Raw genomic sequence first — 20,679 nt, forward strand, 5'->3', positions numbered from 1 at the left:
TGCAATAGTAAATGTATAAAATCAATATGTTGATTTACTTAAACTTACACTATTGTTATATGCCAATTATATCTCTATAAAATACCCTAAAATAGTTTTATCAAACACACACACACTCACACACACACACAGTCCTCCCTTGGTATCTGCCAGGGATTGTTTCCAGGACTCCTGCAAGGATACTCAAATCTGAGGATACTCAATTCCCTTATACAAAGTAGTGCATTATTTGCATATAACCTATGCACATCTTCCCATATACTTTGAACCATCTCTAGATTATTTATATTACCTACTGTAATGTAAATGCTATGTAAATAGTTGACAGCACATGGCAAAATTAAGTTTTGCTCTTTGGAACTTTCTGAAACTTTTTCCAAATATTTTTGAGCCATGATTAGTTGAATCCATGCATGTGGAACCCATGGATATGAAGGACCGACTGTACATGTATACATATATTGTGTATATATGTATGTATATTCCTAATTACAATAGGTTAAGTTTTGCATGGTGATTAGATTTATTTTCTTTTTATTTTGCCATTCTTTTAGTAATTACCACAGATACTTTAACATGGATACTTCAAAAGTCTGATGTTAATCACTATTTTTACCCTCTTCTCAAATGAAAAGATATCAGAATGTTTCAGATCAATCAATCTGCTCTCAATTAGAGTATATGGGTTTTTTCTTTTCATTTGACAAAATATATATTATTATTTGATATAGCCAATATTTGTTTAGATTTGCCTACATAAGTCTTTGCTCACCATTTCTTTCTGCATCTGTGCCTTTCCATTTGGCATTACTGCTACTTGAAGCTCACTGTTGAGAATCACCTTTAATAAGAATCTGTTGGTGGTAAATTCTGGTATCTTTTAGCCTGGATGTGTTATTTTTTTCCCTTCCTATTGTTGAAAGGTACTTTCACCACGTATTCCATTAAGTTGATAGTTATTTTTTCTTAGCATTTAAAAATATCATTCATTGTCTTCTGGTTTTCATTATTGTTGTGGGGAAAAAAAATCAATCAAGCTATTTACAATGCCTTTGTAGAAACATCTTTACTTTCTAGATGTTTTACAGATCTTTCTGCCTTTATTGTTTTACAGTTTCACTGTAGTTTATATCTAGATGAGAATTTCCTTTTATTGATATTGCCTGGAATTTTTTTGACTTCTCAAATCTGAGGATCAGTTGTTTTTTAAACTTTAGTGTATCTCTTGAACTACTGCTTCTGATACATTCTCTTTATTATTTCCTTATGAAACATTCTCCTTATTATTTCCCTATGAAACTCTAATTAGACATCTTTTAGAACTTCTCATTCTATCTTTAGTGTCTCTTAATCCTGCTTCATATTCTGTCCTTTAAACACTGTACTGCATTATGCATAATTCATTCAGATCTGTATTCCATTTCACTGATTTTTTTCCCTCAGTCATGTTCAATCAGTTAAGCCATCCATTGAATTTTTTATTTCAATGATTATATTTTTATTTCTGGAAATTCTATTTGGTCTTTTCATATCTGTTTTGTTGTTTTTTATTATTTTGTGTTCCTTTTTCATATTTTTAAGCCTCTCTTATTTCTTTAGATATGTTAAACATGTCTTTTGTATACTCTTTGATAATATCTGAATTCTCTGCAACACTTATTCTGCTGTTGTTTCTGGTTGGCAATTGCTCATGATACATTGTGATATTTGACTGTAAGTACATGTTCCTTGGAACTTTATTTGTAGGAATTATCTGAAAAGTGGTTTAAAGTTGGGTCTCTTCAGATACGAGTTGTCTTTGCTTCTGATGTTGGCTGGGATACTACCAACCTGCAAATTACTTCTATTTCTCACCTTGAGTTTTTCTGACCATAAACCTGTGTGAACACTGGCTTGTGGTTATATACTCTCAAGGGAGATTGATTTACCCTCTACCTTGCTATGTTTTTTTCTGCATAGTAAATTTGTTACAATGAGAATGTCGATCTTTGGGATCCCAGCTTAATGCTGGAGTCTTCTATTAGATTTTCCTCCTTAGGTGTGTCTTAGGCTTTATTTCCTGTATCTCATTCAGGGTGACCATGAGCAGCTATTAAATCAGAAGCTCAAAGTTACCAGGATTTGGCAAATGCCGTTAGAGCAAATTCTGGGCTACCCATAGGCTTACCTAAGAATGATTGTCTCTTTTACTTGTTTTGGGTATCTGAAGATTCATCAAAACAAAAAAACAATACATAGCATTTTTATTGTTTTCAGTGGGAGGGTTATGGAGAAAATCTCAGTACACCATATTGCCAGAATCAGAAGTCAAATCAGAAGTCAGGTTTTTTAAAAATCACTCAACATTATATCAAAAGTATTCCACATAATATTTGTAATCATTATTGTAATAGCAAATGGAGTTTCTTTGCCATTCCCTAATTTTTTACTATTATTTTTTTTTTTTTTTTTTTGCGGTATGCGGGCCTCTCACTGTTGTGGCCTCTCCCGTTGCGGAGCACAGGCTCCGGATGCGCAGGCCCAGCGGCCATGGCTCACGGGCCCAGCCGCTCCGCGGCATATGGGATCCTCCCAGACCGGGGCACGAACCCGTATCCCCTGCATCGGCAGGCGGACTCTCAACCACTGCGCCACCAGGGAGGCCCTTTACTATTATTTTTTAAAGAGCAATGCTATAAATACATTTAAAAATAACATTTTCTGTATATTTGAAGTTATTTTCGTAGGCTATATTACCAGTGTAGTATTGCTGGACTAAAGGGATGCATATTTTAAGGTTGTTGATATACTTCACAAAAGCACTTTTCAAAAGCATGGTAACAATTTACATTTTCATTAATTAAAATGAGAGGGCTCTATATCCTCATCATTATTTGGTGTTATTGTTAATACTTTATATTTTCCAATTTGATAAGGGACTTTTCTTTAAAAGCAAAAACATATTTGTCTTAAAATCTATTTGTGATTAAAATTTTTAAAGTTTAAGAAGTTCCATTTGTTCTGTGTTTACATATTTATACGTATATTTATTATTGGAAGTAAATACAGAACAGCTAACCTCTGAGATGGGTGGTAAAAATAAACATTTGTCAGCTCTAGAATATTTTGGTTATCTCTCTCTTTACTCTTCCTCCACTCCCTTCCTTCTGACATTTAGGGAAATGTTTTTTAAAAATATAATATACCCTATCTCTAGAATGCCTTCTTCTGGAGGTGCCCAGAGGCCACCCAGTGTCCTCATATAAATCCTGGTAAACTCCTCTCTTTAACCCACTCTATCCTCAGAATAAACCAGTTCATTTATGGTCACTAGTTTTCCAGCTTAACAATGACAACAAACAGTAAGAAAACACAAACCTTAGAAACACAAAAACTCCATTTTCCCCTTGGGACTTATATATATATATATATATATATATATATATATATATATATATAGTCAAATAGTTTGTGAATACACAAAATACTTTGTACATGTGGAGGACAGTCAGAGAGGGAAGACAGAGCAATCAATATTCCAAAATTATTTTTTCAGAAAATAAACATTTTTTCCTACTTAGAATAATTTTTATGTGCAGACAGTGCAAAGCATCCCCCTTGAAGGCAAGTCTTCTGTAGCAGTAGCCAAAGGAGGGGGTTGCCTCTGTGCCACCAGCATTTATAGTCTCAGCTTCCTGAGGACCTGCTCCCTCACAGCATCACCTGAACCTGTCTCCCCACAGCCTCAAAGCTTTGTTTCCGATAAGGTGCCTCTTGCCTCCCAACCCCCCCCCCCACCACCAAGGTGACTGGTCACCTCTCTCAAGGAAAGCCCCTGTAGTCCTGATGGGTGCTTCTCTCTGAGAGCTCTCCAGGAAACCTGGCTGCTGATAGCTATTCAGCTTTTCAGCTTTGTTTCCCTGGAGAGACTGGTTTCAAATCAGCAGCTGCCTGCCTGGGCTTGCATTCTTTGTGTCCCAATTGGGACAACCAGGATCTTGAACGATTCTCACGCAAGGTTGCAACACATGCAGAAAGGGTCACCAATTCTCCTAGTGTTGCTCTTTGAAGTAATTATTTTCTATTTAAATTCTTTTTACAATATCCTAAAGGTTGTTCAGATTCTGTCTGACAGATTGACTTTAAAAAATGGAGAACAATTAGCCAATCATTCTGTTTTTAAAGGTCAGGTTTGACTGATTTTACCCAGAAGGATATCTGCACATCTTCAGAGGGAAATGGTTTGTAGTTTGAGTTGTTTGTAAATGTTCGATTTATTTTCTGACGGCCTGTTGCTCCCTATCCACAGCAATTGGCTGTCTTTTGGTTTTCCTAACTTGTTTCACTTCAGGAGGAAGGCGATTATTTCAATTCACTCCATCTGAGACTGTGTGAATCATTTAACAACTCCCAGGCATCAGTCACAGGCTTCCCAGTTTAATTCCCAAACCCATGCTTTAGCCTTTCTATTCCCAACTGCTTTCCCCATGGTTACAGCCAACCAAACATCCTTTTTTTTTTTTTTTTTTTTAAGAGAGGAATAGAAGTTTGTTTTCTAAGGAAGTATAGAGCATGGAAGAAGGTAATTCAGATTTCTGACGTTTTAAAACATGCTTCCTATGGGATATGCCACAGAATACTCAGTGTAGTCAGAAAACATTAGTAAAGGGCTTTTACCTGGACAGAGTGGAGTTGAAGCTCGAACTCTACTACCTCTTAGCTTTGTGACTTTGGGCCTGTTTCTCCATCTGTAAAATGAGATGTGCCTACTGGGTTCCCTGTCACTTTCCCATCCACAAATGTATGGCCACTACTATATGTGTTAGACGATTAAGGTCTTAGGAATGTCTAATGGCAAGAACACTTTAAGATACTCTGTCTTGTAAAGGTAGTTAGAATATTAATTAGCATTCTCAAAGTGCTACTTATCTTCTTAGGCATTCGGAGAAACTTTTAGTTAAAACAATTATTTTGCATTAAGAAAAAAGCCTTTAAGTTATGAGCTCTTTCCATTTTTTAAGAGCAATAAAAAGTCCAACTAGAATATTCTGATAAAAAGTAATCTAGGGACTTCCCTGGTGGCACAGTGGTTAAGAATCCACCTGCCAATGCAGGGCACACGGGCTCGATCCTTGGTTCAGGAAGGTCCCACATGCTGCGGAGCAACTAAACCTGTGCGCCACAGCTACTGAGCTTGTGCTCTAGTGAGCACACCAGGGAAGCCCCGAAATCCTGTTTTTATCTCTGTCTCCCTAGAGTCTAGTCTCAACATTAGAGCTAGCATCTTTCAAAATACTGTCAGTTCATGTCACTCCCTTGATTACAATCCTCCAAGAATTTCTAATCCACTCCAAATAAAAGTCAATGTCTTTATAATGACCTTCAAAACCCTATGTGACCTGGCCCCCTGTTAAAAAGATAACTTAATAAAAGACAATTATCTTTTACTGTTCCCAATGTTTAGATCACTTCCCAGCCTCCCAGCCCCCAGGGACCTGCATAGCGCCCTCCTCCTCCTCCTTCCTTTGTTACTTTTTTTTGTTTTGCGGTACGCGGGCCTCTCACCGTTGTGGCCTCTCCCGTTGCGGAGCACAGGCTCCGGACGCGCAGGCTCAGCGGCCATGTCTCACGGGCCCAGCCGGGATCTTCCCGGACCGAGGCACAAACCCGCGTCGCTCGCATAGGCAGGCGGACTCTCAACCACTGCGCCACCAGGGAAGCCCTCCTTTGTTACCCTTACAGTGAGGCTGTCTTTTATCATACCAGTTGAAGTGAAGCCCATCCCCCTCCTTCCAGGTTTCATTTGTCCATGTAACTTTTATCACCTTCTGATACACTACATAATTTAATAATTTATCTGTTTTGTTATTTGCCCTTGCCTAGAAGCTTCCTGGAGGCAGAGATTTGGTTAATTTTGTTAATGGATGACTCCACAGCTCCTTGAATCATGTCTGGAGTGTAGTAGGCACTTAATAATAAATATTTGTTGAGTTAATAAAGGAGAAAATTTAAAAGCATACGATGGACTTTAGAAGGTCAACATTTTTCAACCTTTTCAGATAAAATAATTCCTTTGGTAAAACGTCAAAGGGGATTTTACTTAAACTCAAAGAAAAAAGGAAAAGATGTGGATTAACAGAGAAAATACAAGCAACGCACGAACGGTTGAGTTAGTAAGTAAAAGGTTTCTGAAATGATGGAGGCCTAAGATCAGGCATGCTTTTCAATTCAGTTTTCACCATATTTGGAAATATGGTGCCTTCTCAGATTGTAAGTGATGCTCCTTTTAGCTTTTGCCCTCTCTTTTATAGTGAGGGGTTGGGGCAGAAATCGCCAATAGAAATGCTGGTTCCTTTAAAAATACAACAAAGCCTTCCACATCCTGTGAGTACTATACAATTTCCAACAACCTGAGTTTACAGCTAACATCACATAGAAGATAAGGACCACACACTCTAGGCTTTGCCAACCCCGAGTTTCTGGTTTGAAAGCAGTTCAGTCTGCATGTTTTCTCTTTCTCTCTGTCTTTCGACTGCCACGTATGAGACCCACATTTCCTACCTCACAACGTCCCAGTTCCCAGGAGAGAACAGGTGCTCAACTTGCTGAGGCTGCTTCCAAGTCTATGTCACTGTTTTCTAGGAAATGCTGTAAAAGACGCCGCTACTCCTGATCCTGGGAGACTGTTTCTCCTCTTTTAAGAAGTGATCTCAGCTCACAAACTAATTAGCTCCTTAGTGCTAATCCATGTGCATTTGCAAAAGTGCTTTCAGGTTAGGAGAAATAAAGACTTGATTAGGTCTTCATCACTGAGATGTAACACCAGGGAGCTCTTACCTGCTAGTTGCATTGGCATAAGGAGACCCAAGGCTCCTCAGGTTTGCTCACTAACCTGCTCTCCTTCCTTGCTTTTTAAAAACATGAAAAACATGTGCAGCTTGCAGAAAACTCTGGAATCATGGGTTGATTTCGTCTAGAATGTTATTTACATTACTTTGATCGGGCTTTTGGCATTTCTCCCTTTGTTCTTAGCAGTCCTTTGGGGTACAATCTAACAGCCTCACAATCCCCCTGTATACGTTGTGACCAAGACATTTTACTTTGTAATCTAGGCTGCTTCTTTCCAACTCTTAAAATCAAAGAGACTTGGTATGATTCCCAGGCTCTAAGATATTAAAAGAGGAACTGAGAAAGCAGAAATGAAGACAAGAGAGGACAAATTTATGTCAATGAAATCCCGTGACAACTTACTTGCATTTAGAGATCATGTATTTTTTTCCTTGATGAAAGGTTTCTTTTTTAAAAAAAAAAAAAACTGTTCTGAAAATGCTAATGAGACAGGTTTCAAGAAATTGACAGTAATGGAAAACTTGAATGTTACAATGATATCTGAAAAGAAAGAACTTATTTCACTCATCTTAATCTTGCTGGAGAGGAGAAAAAAAATGTGAGTAGAGAAATGAGACAGCTGGCAATTGAAGCCTTGGGATTCCTAAACCTTCTCTTTTGTGCTCCCAAATGAACAAGGTTTAAGCAGCCTTCAAGAGAAAGTCAATCTAAAGTCCACGATGACTTTTCAAACTGAAACCTTAGGGGGGTTTTAAAACTACAAGCTTCAGCTCACCAAGGTCGCTTTCTAAAGTGAAAATTCTTTTTAGGACAATGATTGTGGGGTTAGAAAAGGAAGGGGATGGGGTGGCCTGGCGAAGTTTGAGTTACAAGCCATGTCAGGAATCTTCACCTGTAGAAAGAAACACTGTACTGTCTCCCTCAACAGATCATAGGGAGGGATACTGCCCAGCTGGGTGCTAAGCCCCCTGTGGGCTTCTTTTGCATACCACTTGCTAAGAGCATACACACCTGTTCATTGGTAGTTAATTGGTTGATCTCTATTAGAAGTTAAAACTCTGGTCACTGGGGAGACTGCATTGCAGCCCAAAGAATGCTCAGCTGTCACCAGGATTTCTAGAAAATAATCCAGATTTATGTTGAATTCCTTTACACTCTCTGCTGCTTTTTTTTTTTTTTTTTTTTTTCTTTTTTGCGGTATGCGGGCCTCTCACTGTTGTGGCCTCTCCCGTTGCGGAGCACAGGCTCCGGATGCGCAGGCCCAGCGGCCATGGCCCACGGGCCCAGCCGCTCCGCGGCATATGGGATCCTCCCAGACCGGGGCACGAACCCGTATCCCCTGCATCGGCAGGCGGACTCCCAACCACTGCGCCACCAGGGAGGCCCTCTGCTGCTTTTTTTTTTCAGTCTTTACACCCACTCTTTACTTACAGGCTGTCTTGCTGTTGTTATCTATTGTTTCACAAATGTGTGTTTTGAATTCCTGGTTACACTGTGGCATTCTTAGGGCAAGGGAACAACTTTCAGACCCCACATTCTCTGCCCTGCCCTGGAATAGGGAAGGGAGTGTGAGGGAGGAGCAGTGGCCCAGGGCTGGACTGGAGCCTGAGTGCGTGGGCAGCATCAGCATGGCTATCTGGAACCCAGAAAAGTGAGTGGAGGCCACAAACTGAGCTAGCCCTTCTGAGGACTGGGTTGGCAGGGAAGGTGGGGGGAAGCTAGGCAGCCCAAGCAAGTCCAAGTTCATAATCAAAGTTAAACTTACAATAAGAACAAGGGAATGCAACAGAGGACTGTATGGAATCCTGCCAGATGTTTGCCACAGCTGCCTGTACCTCAGCCCACTCCCAGGAGGATGTCCACCTGCTATTCAAAAAAAAAAAAAAAAAAAAAAAAAAAGAGGGAGGCATCAAGAGGCTCCTTCTCTTGTGTTTCTGTTGGTATCATATCCCAGATGGTCCCCAGGTGCTGACTCCATTACTTCCTAACAGAGTCATCTTGGGCACATCCCTTAATTTCTGCCTTTCTATTTCTACAAATAAAACAATGAAACAGGAATCAAAATAAGGATAAACTATGTCATTAAATTTAAGTTAATATTGTAGGTATGCAAAAGGGATTTGTTTCTTTTCTCTTCCATTTCACATGCTCAGAGTAAGTAATGAATACATATTTGTCAAGAAACCGTAAGGTGATCTTGAGAGTAGAGTGTGTAGTAGTAGCCGTGGAACCAGAATATCTGGGCTCAAACTCTTAAAAACTAGCGACGTGACTTTGGACGAGCTATTTAGACTCTGTGATTCAGTTTTCTCAGGATGCAACACTAACAGTGACAACTTGATAAGGTTATGGTGAGAATGAAATGATATAATGTACACAGATGTTAAAAAGATGATGATGTTGGTGATGATGGTGATGATGGTAGCTTTCCCCACCCTCAGCCTTGCTGAGTACAGCTACCATCTCTCCCTCACCTGCCTCACATACTTGTATTGCTCAAGGCCAGATATGACACATCCCTCCCCCAAACAATTAAATGTACTCTATTTTTCATGGAAAAAAAGTGAGAACAGGAAAGAACATTTAAAACAAATGTCATTCGATTTTATAAATGACATAGTTTTCACGTTACCTGGGGAGATGTTGTCAAGATAAAACGCTGACACTCTATGGAGTGTGGAATTTCTTCCATAATAGCTTTATGGGGAATAGAAAGAGAAGTGTTGAGTTGTGTGCTGCTGAAACCCTCCTTTTTTGCATCCATAAAATCTACATAAGAAGGAGCCACATGCAACCCAAAAACTTCTGGAAGGAAAGTTAAGATCTCAGAATCCCTACTCTGGCTAGGACCCTATCTGGCACCTTCCAGCAGCCTCATGCCTCCTCCAGGGCACTGACCTCAGGCGTGCAGTCACGTCTTTGCAGATGTGCTTCTAAAGCATCCTTTCTGTGGAGGGAACATTCCAAGGAGTGCTCACTGACTGAAAATTGCTGTCTATGATGGCCGTTTTGAGCAACGCTTTACATTACTCCATGTGTAGCTCTTTCAGCAGCAGGTTTCCCTGTGGGTTATGGAAGTGGTTTAAATTTCCTTTCTAAGAGTTCTGAGCTGCCAGCTCTGGAGGAGGCTCTTTGATTTCTGAAGTGGGATGACATTCACCAAACCATATTCACTTTTAAGAATGAAGCAGCAGTACATTCTGAACGTTCATGCTGTTCTCAGCAAGGAGTTACCTGGTCAGGGTGACGGAAGGGAAGCCTCACGGGCTGGTGGGAGCGTGGAGAGTGCTGATCTCCAGCCTTAACATTTTCAAACGCAGCTGGTCACAGGTCACATAGAAACAGGGTAAAATGGAGGGTGCGTAAAAGCGAGGAACAGGAAATTCCATTTTGGGTTTCTGTATGTGTGCCTCTTGAAATATAGCTACAGTGCTAGGGAAAAAATGTATAATTGAGTCATACATTCTAAAGAATGCTAAACGTGGACTACTGTTTTCTCCAAAGTGGGAGTTTTAAATTTGTAATCCACAGACCTTTAGGGAAAATATGAAATTTGAGTATCTGTGTTTACTTAGGGGAGAAGGTGTGGTTTAGAACATGGACTTTAGAGCCAGACTGCCTGGGTTGGAGTCCCAGCTCTTCTTCTTACTGGACAAATTGCCCAACTTCTCTGAGCCTCATTTTTCCCATCGGTAAAGGGGATAATAACAGTACTTACCTCATAGAGTTGTGAGGATTAATGATATAACACATGTGAAACCTATATAACAATGCCTTTCATACAGTTAGCACTAACAAGCAATCATTATCCTTACTGTTCTTTTCCTTATTATTATTTTCACTTATATCTGTGGGTTGGCCAAAAAGTTCGTTCGGGTTTTTCTGCATGCTGTCACTGAAAATCCCGAACGAAATTTTTGGCCAACCCAATATAACCAAATAAAGTTCAGGGGCTTCCCTGGTGGCGCAGTGGTTGAGAGTCTGCCTGCCCATGCAGGGGACACAGGTTCGTGCCCTGGTCCGGGAAGATCCCACATGCTGCGGAGCGGCTGGGCCCATGAGCCATGGCCGTTGAGCCTGCGCATCCGGAGCCTGTGCTCTGCAGCGGAAGAGGCTACAACAGTGAGAGGCCCACATACTGCAAAAATAATAAATAAATAAATAAATAAATAAATAAATAAATAAATAAAGTTCAGATTCACTGCTCTAGAGTGTGATGAAACAAAATGTCAGTGACGAATTTCTGTAACATCATCAATTAGTAGTTGCACAAACTAGCCTGGTAGTAACGAGGCAAAAACTATCATACCCTACACTTACACAGTGATTTAGAGTTTACAAAATATTTCTGTCTATATTTTATAGATGAGATTGTTTGGCTCAGGGAGAGTATGTGACTTGCCTAAGGTTGTGCAGATAGTTAGCTGCACAATCCAAGTCTAGTTCATCCCTACACTGATGTGCTTTCCTTTACAGTATACAAGAGGTAAACATTCTCATAATTAGACTATTGGCTGCATATTATATATAGTGTAACAACTTATCAAGGAAAAGCTGAAGGATTTAAGAACATCACCGCAGGTCCCTGAAGAAGCATCAGCAAACCTGTACATGACTAACAGTCAATCACTGTCCAGCTTTGCTCTCCAGTCACTCATTAGCTGTAGATTCCACAGAATGCTCCACGCTGAGCCAGACGAACATGAATTGCTGTCTGGAGAGCTTTTAGAAATATATGCTCAGAGACAGCATTCGAAAAATTCATCAAAAATGGGGGACGAGGTGACAAACTGCAAATTCAAAGGATTTATTTATGTCTTTATAACCTAAGTATATGGCAATATTGGGCCTTGAACAGATTGCTTTGGCCCAGCCCCCAACGTGACCTTCAGGGTAGTTTTGGAACCCTGCTTGTCTGGAATAAATCCTGTCTAAAGGATTTATTCACTGCTCCCTTAAACCCCACCAATTACCCTTTTTGCTACTTTGCCTATGTTTAGTTGTCCAGGATATATTCTCCAGGCCATTGACTAAATGCTACTCATCTTTCAGACCCATCTCAAAATTTTACCTCCTCAGATAGAACCCATGTTTGTAATATAATACTTGCTTTTGAACTCCTGGAGAAATGATTTTCTAAATTACTAAATTTGCCTTTAGCTTTAACTGCTGCACATTTTCTTTTCATATACATGTACCCTATCTTTCCCACAGAACCATTTTTTCTTGAGGGCCAGGAACACATTCTTTATTTCTTCATCTGTCACATAGAACCTCAAATTATGCCCTGAAACTACTAGAAGCACAGCAGACACTCAATTATCAATTGATTACATTAAAAGATCAATTTATACATATCAGCTATGTACCTGATTAAACTTGGACAAAAACAAGAAGATGCATAAATCAGCCAAAAAAATATTTTGTTTTTTTAATTTAAAAGCTCCTATAATGGATAGCATTTTTTCTCCCAAAGTTTCACTGCTTCTGCTGTCACCCAAAATCTGAATCTTGGCTCTTTTCTGAGGACTGGTAGGTACCCAGGATATGAAAGGGGTATGTGAGATATCAGTTAGTTGATGCTGTTATCTAATGGAATAACACCAAAAAGAATGATAAATTTATCTGTAACCCCCACCTCCAAGGGCTATCAATCAAGAAGAAAGCTAAAGGAAAGAGTCAAAAAGGAAATATGATTGTCACTCTTACAACTTTTTCAAATGCCTCTTCTGGAAAGTAAGTTCTGAGGGGCGGGTTAAGGTGAGAAAGGAGATTAGGAAATTTGCTAACTAGGAGTGAGAGTCCTGTCAGAGGTTCATGTAGCTGGTAGGGGAAGGAGGCATCCTGTGGAGACCCTGGTGTCCTCATAAAGAGGAATTGATAGAGGAGGAGCTAGGGTGGAAGGGAGGTGTGGTGGATTCTCAATAATGAAGGAGAAGTGGGCCTGAGCGATGACTGTCCTTTGTGCTGGGTGGAGGGAAGCTTTACCAACCTGGGGCACTAGAACCCTGACAGGAAGCCTCTGACATCAGCACAAAACACATCCCCAGAACTGTATCTGGGGTTTCAGCCTATCTGAAATTGGTTTATCCTTTTTCTTCCATTAGATGGTACCCACTTCATAGATAGGAATTCTATTTCCTAAGCCTCTGTTTCTGCTTAGCCTGGACCATGTGCGTGTGTGTGTGTGTGTGTGTGTGTGTAAATACAATGCCATAATTTTAATTGGCATATGTGTATACCCCTCAAAAGTTCATTGCTAAAAGACATTTCTGTCAATGAGTATGTATGTGTAGGTGGTTGTGCAGTGGTAGTAGAGATAGCTGAGATTGGTATTTAAAATACAAAATCTCCAGCAGCAAGGAGAAGAAAATACTACTTCAGAGCTGTCTGCTTACAGCAAAGTTAGAAAGCCAAAAAATGTTGGCAGCAGGACAAGCACACCTCACCAGTCCTCCTAGTACTCTACATGAGTGTTTTACACACTGTGGGTAGCAAGCCGTTAGTGACTCATGAAATCAATTAGAGGGCTACACCTAGATTTAAAGAAATAAATTTAATAGTATATTCATTTAAAATATACATTTAAAATGAAATAGAACAGAAAATGTCAGAATATGTTACACACTGTAAGAGTATTATTTAGTGAACCTTTTGTTATATAAAAGTATGTTCTGATTCCTGATTTAAAAAATGTATTACTTAATGAGGGTCATGGTCAAAAAAGTTTAAAACTCACTGCCTTAAAGTATTGAAAGGCTTTCCTTGATTTAATTGGACAATCTAGGATGAAGGATATGCTTTAATGGGGTGTGACTGCCACTTTTATCTAGTAGGAAAAGATTTTTAAAAGACATAAAAACTACTAAGCAAATGAGAAAGAGCTTCCCTCATGGAAAAAAGAAGTGTGCGCAAAGGCAATGTCCTGGAGAAGCCATAGGCCATTGGGGGAGACAGTCAAATAATAAGCAATTGCCCTATAAGGTCTATCTATTATAACGTTGCTTATAATAGAAAGCTAATGGAAACAGCTTCAATGGCCCACAAATAAAGGCTTGATTAATATATGAGTACATATTTACAATCAAACATATCCAACCATTACACATGAAGGTAAGGATCTACATTTACTGGCTTAGAAAGATGGGTGTGAAATAGTGTTGAATAAAAAAAAAAGCAGGTTACAGAAGATGTGGCACATATATACAATGGAATATTACTCAGCCATAAAAAGAAACGAAACTGAGCTATTTGTAATGAGATGGATAGACCTAGAGTCTGTCATACAGAGTGAAGTAAGTCAGAAAGAGAAAGACAAATACCGTATGCTAACACATATATACGGAATTAAAAAAAAATGTCATGAAGAACATAGGGGTAAAATGGGAATAAAGACACAGACCTACTTGAGAATGGACTTGAGGATATGGGGAGGGGGAAGGGTAAGCTGTGACAAAGCAAAAGAGAGGCATGGACATATATACACTACCAAACGTAAGGTAGATAGATAGTGGGAAGCAGCCGCAGAGCACAGGGAGATCAGCTCGGTGCTTTGTGACCGCCTGGAGGGGTGGGATGGGGAGGGTGGGAGGGAGGGAGATGCATGAGGGAAGGGATGTGGGAACAGATGTATATGTATGACTGATTCACTTTGTTATAAAGCAGAAACTAATAAAAAAATTTTTTTAAAAAAAGCAGGTTATAAAAATAGTACAGTAGGCTCATTAGGAAGGTCCTTCAAGATGGTGGAGGAGGAGTAAGACATAGAGATCACCTTCCTCCCAAAAATACATCAGAAATACATCTACATGTGGAACAACTCCTACAGAACACCTACTGAACGCTGGCAGAAGACCTCAGACCTCCCAAAAGGCAAGAAACTCCCCACGTACCTGGGTGGGGCAAAAGAAAAAAGAAAAAACAGAGACAAAGAATAGGGACGGGACCTGCACCAGTGGGAGGGAGCCGTGAAGGAGGAAAGGCTTCCACACACCAGGAAGGCCCTTCACTGGCGGAGATGGGGGGGTGGCGGGGGAAGCTTCAGAGCCATGGAGGAGAGCACAGCAACAGGGGTGCAGAGGGAAAAGCGGAGAGATTCCCGCACAGAGGATCAGTGCCAACCAGCCCTCACCAGCCTGAGAGGCTTGTCTGCTCACCCGCCAGGGTGGGTGGGGGCTGGGAGCTGAGGCTTGGGCTTCAGAGGTCAGACCCCAGGGAGAGGACTGGGGTTGCTGCATGAACACAGCCAGAAGGGGGCTAGTGCACCACAGCTAACCAGGAGGGAGTCCAGGAAAAAGCCTGGACCTGCTGAAGAGGCAAGAGGCCATTGTTTCAGGGTGTGTGAGGAGAGGGGATTCCTTGCCTGTCTGCCCACAGAAAGCAGAGAACCGACTGAACAAGCTCCAGAGATGGGCATGAGCCGCAGCTATCACCTCGGACACCAGAGATGGGCATGAGACGCTAATGCTGCTGCTGCAGCCACCAAGAAGCCTGTGTGCAAGCACAGGTCACTATCCACACCACCCTCCTGGGAGCCTCTGCAGCCCGCCACTGCCAGGGTCCTGTGATCCAGGGACAACTTCCCCAGGAGAAAACACAGCACGCCTAAGGCTGGTGCAACGTCACGCCAGCCTGTGCCACCATAGGCGCACCCTGCATTCTGTACCCATCCCTCCCCACGGCCTGAGTGAGCCAAGCCCCCTAATCAGCTGCTACTTAAACCCTGTCCTCTCTGAGCGAAGAACAGATGACCTAAGATGACCTACATGCAGAGGCGGGGCCAAATCCAAAGCTGAACCCCAGGAGCTGTGCAAACAAAGAAGAGGAAGGGAAATCTCTCCCAGCAGCCTCAGGAGCAGCGGATTAAATCGCCACAATCAACTTGATGTACCCTGCATCTATAGAATACCTGAATAGACAATGAATCATCCCAAAATTGAGGCAGTGGACTTTGGGAGCAACTGTAGACTTGGGGTTTGCTTTCTGCATCTAACTTGTTTCTGGTTTTACATTTATTTTACTTTAGTATTTAGAGCTTATTATCACTGTTAGATTTGTTTATTGAATTTGTTGCTCTCTTCCTTTTTGTAATATATATCTATTTTTTCCTTATTCTTTTTTTGTGAGTGTGTATGTGTATGCTTCTTTGTGTGATTTTGTCTGTATAGCTTTGCTTTTACCATTTGTCCTAGGGTTCTGTCTGTCTGGTTTTTTTTTTTTTTTTTTTTTTTAGTATAGTTTTTAGCACTTGATATCATTGATGGATTTGTTTTTTGGTTTGGTTGCTCTCTTCTTTCTTTCTTTTTTCTTTTTCTTATTACCTTTCAATTTTTCTATTTTTATTTTGAATAATTTTTCATTTTAATACCTTTAGTTAATTTATTTTTTTCTTTCTTTCTTTCCATTTTTCTCCCTTTTCTTCTGAGCCATGTGGCTGATAGGGACTTGGTGCTCTGGCCAGGCATCAGGCTTGTGACTCTGAGGTGGAGAGCCAAGTTAAGGACATTGGTCCCCAAGAGACCTCCTGGGCCCATGTAATATCAAATGGTGAAAGCACTCCAAGAGATCTCAACTCAATGCTAAGACCCACCCCCACTCAACAAGCAGCAAGCTACAGTGCTAGACACCCTATGCCAAACAACTAACAAGACAGGAACACTACCCCACCCATTAGCAGTGAGGCTGTCTAAAATAATAATAAGGTCACAAACACCCCAAAACTCAACATTGGACATGGTCCTGCCAACCAGAAAAACAAGATCCAGGCTCATCCACCAGAGCAGAGGCACCAGTCCCCTCCACCAGGAGGCCTACATAACCCACTGAACTAACTTTAGCCACTGGGGGAAGACACTAAAAAAAATGGGAACTACAAACCTGCAGCCTGTAAAAAGGAGACCCCAAACACAGTAAGCTAAGCAAAATGAGAAGACACAGAAACACACAGCAGGTGAAGGAGCAAGGTAAAAACCCACAAGACCAAACAAATGAAGAGGAAATAGGCAGTCTACATGAAAAAGAATTCACAGTAATGATAGTAAAGATAATCCAAAACCTTGGAAATAGAATGGAGAAAATTCAAGAAAAGTTTAACAAGGACCTAGAGCTAAAGAGCAAACAAACATTGGTGAACAACACAATAAATGAAATTAAAAATTCTCTAGAAGGAATCACTAGCAGAATAACTGAGGGAGAAGAATCGATAAGTGACCTGGAAGATAAAATAGTGGAAATAACTACCAGAGACCAGAATAAAGAAAAAAGAATGAAAAGAATAGAGGACAGTCTTAGAGACCTCTGGGACAACATTAAATGCACCACATTCGAATTATAGGGGTCCCAGAGTAAGAAGAGAAAAAGAAAGGGACTGAGAAAATATTTGAAGAGATTATAGTTGAACACTTCCCTAATATGGGAAAGTAAATAGTCAATCAGGTCAAGGAAGCGCAGAGAGTCCCATACAGGATAAATCCAAGGAAAAACACGCCAAGACGTATATTAATCAAACTATCACAAATTAAATAAAAACAAAAAATATTAAAAGCAGCAAGGGAAAAACAACAAATAACATACAAGGGAATCCCCATAAGGTCAACAGCTGGTCTTTCAGCAGAATCTCTGAAAGCCAGAAGGGAGTGACAGGACATATGAAAAGTGATGAAAGGGAAAAACATACAACCAAGATTACTCTACCCAGCAAAGATCTCATTCAGATTTGATGGAGAAATTAAAACCTTTAAAAACAAACAAAAGATAAGAGAATTCAACACCACAAAACCAGCTTTACAACAAATGCTAAAGGAACTTCTCTAGGCAGGTAACACAAAAGAAGGACAAAACGTACAATAACAAACCCAAAACAATTAAGAAAATGGTAATAGGAACATACATATCTACAATTACTTTAATGTAAATGGATTAAATGCTCCAACTAAAAGACAAAGACGGGCTGAATGGATACAAAAACAAGACCCATATATATGCTGTCTACAAGAGACCCACTTCAGACCTAGGGACACATACAGACTGAAAGTGAGGGGATGGAAAAAGATATTCCATGCAAATGGAAATCAAAAGAAAGCTGGAGTAGCAATTCTCATATCAGACAAAATAGACATTAAAATAAAGACTATTACAAGAGACAAAGAAGGACACTACATAATGAACAAGGGATCAGTGCAAGAAGAAGATAAAACAATTGTAAATATTTATGCACCCAACATAGGAGCACCTCAATATATAAGGGAAATGCTCACAGCCATAAAAGGGGAAATCGACAGTAACACAATCATAATACGGGACTTTAACATTCCACTTTCACCAATGGACAGATCATCCAAAATGAAATTATATAAGGAAACACAAGCTTTAAGTGATACATTGAACAAGATGGACTTAATTGATAACTACAGCACATTCCATCCAAAAACAACAGAACACACTTTCTCCTCAAGGGCTCATGGAACATTCTCCAGCATTGACCATATCTTGGATCACAAAACAAGCCTTGGTAAATTTAAGAAAACTGAAATCATATCAAGTATCTTTTTCGACCACAAGGCTAGGAGACTAGATATCAATTACAGGAAAGAATCTGTAAAAAATACAGACACATGGAGGCTAAATACACTACTAAATAACCAAGAGATCACTGAAAAAATCAAAGAGGAAATCAAACAATATATACAAACAAATGACAATGAAACACGATGACCCAAAACCTATGGGATGCAGCAAAAGCAGTTCTAAGAGGGAAGGTTATAGCAATACAATCCTTCCTCAAGAAACAAGAAACATCTCAAATAAACAAAGTAACCTTAAACCTAAAGCAATTAGAAAACGAAGAACAAAAAAACCCCAAACTTAGCAGAAGGAAAGAAATAAAAAAGATCACATGAGAAATGAATGAAGAAGGAATGAAAAAACGATAGCAAAGATCAATAAAACCTAAAGCTGATTCATTGAGAAGATAACCAAAATTGATAAACCATTAGCCAGACTCATCAAGAAAAAATGGCAGAAGACTCAAATCAATAGAATTAGAAATGAAAAGGGGGAAGTAACAACTGACACTGCAGAAATACAAAGGATCATGGGAGATTACTACAAGCAACTCTATGACAATAAAATGAACAATGTGGAAGAAACCTATGAATTCTTAGAAAAGCACAACCTTCTGAGACTGAACCAGGAAGAAATAGAAAATATAAACAGACCAATCACAAGCAGTGAAATTGAAACTCTGATTAAAAATCTTCTAACCATCAAAAGCCCAGGACCAGGTGGCTTCACAGGCGAATTCTATCAAACACTTAGAGAAGAGCTAACACCTATCCTTCTCAAACTTTTCCAAGATATAGTAGAGGGAGGAAAACTCCCACACTCATTCTACGAGGCCACCATCACCCTGATACCAAAATCAGACAAAGATGTCACACAAAAAAGAAAACTACAGGCCAATATCACTGATGAACATAGATACAAAAATCCTCAACAAAATACTAGCAAACAGAATCCAACAGCACATTAAAAGGATCATACACCATGATCAAGTGGGGTTTATCCCAGGAATGCAAGGATTCTTCAATATATGCAAAACAGTCAATGTGATAAACCATATTAACAAACTGAAGGAGAAAAACCATATGATCATCCCAACCGATGCAGAAAAAGCTTTCGACAAAATTCAACACCCATTTATGATAGAATTCCTCCATAGAGTAGGCATAGAGGGAACTTACCTCAACATAATAAAGGCCATATATGATGAACCCACAGCCAGCACTGTCCTCAATGGTGAAAAACTGAAACCATTTCCCCTAAGATCATGAACAAGACATGGCTGCCCACTCTCACCACTCTTATTCAACATAGTTTTGGAAGTTTTAGCCACAGAAATCAGAGAAAAAACAAGAAATGAAAGGATCCAAATCAGAAAAGAAGAAATAAAACTGCCACTGTTTCCAGATGACATGATACTATACATACAGTATCCTAAAGATGCTACCAGAAAACTACTAGAGCTAATCAATGAATTTGGTAAAGTAGCAGGATACAAAATTAATGCACAGGAACCTCTTGCATTCCTACACACTAATGATGAAAAATCTGAGAGAAAAACTAAGGAAACACTTCCATTTACAACAAAATTTACCCTTCCACTGCAACAAAAAGAATAAAATACCTAGGAATAAACCTACCTAAGGAGACAAAAGACATGTATGCAGAAAAATATAAGACCCCAATGAAAGAAATTAAAGATGACACAAACAGATGGAGAGATATACCATGTTCTTGGATTGGGAGAATCAACATTGTGAAAATGACTATACTACCCAAAGCAATCTACAGATTCAATGCAATCCCTATCAAACTACCAATGGCAATTTTCACAGAACTAGAACAAACAAATTTACAATTTGCATGGAAACATGAAAGACCCCGATTAGGCAAAGCAATCTTGAGAAAGAAAAACGGAGCTGGAGGAATCAGGCTCCCTGATTTCAGACTATATTACAAAGCTACAGTGATTAGGAAGGTATATATAAAAAAAGACAGTATGGTACTGGCACAAAAACAGAAATATAGATCAATGGAACAGGATAGAAAGCCCAGATATAAACCCACGCACATATGGTCACCTTATCTTTGATAAAAGAGGCAAGAATATACAGTGGAGAAAAGACAGCCTCTTCAATAAGTGGTGCTGGGAAAACTGGACAGCTACATGTAAAACAATGCCATTAGAACACTCCCAAATACCATACACAAAAATAAACTCAAAATGCATTAAAGACCTAAATGTAAGGCCAGACACTATAAAACTCTTAGAGGAAAACATGGGTAGAACAC

Source organism: Mesoplodon densirostris, chromosome 4 (assembly GCF_025265405.1).
Source record: "Mesoplodon densirostris isolate mMesDen1 chromosome 4, mMesDen1 primary haplotype, whole genome shotgun sequence".
Lineage (NCBI taxonomy): Eukaryota > Metazoa > Chordata > Mammalia > Artiodactyla > Ziphiidae > Mesoplodon > Mesoplodon densirostris.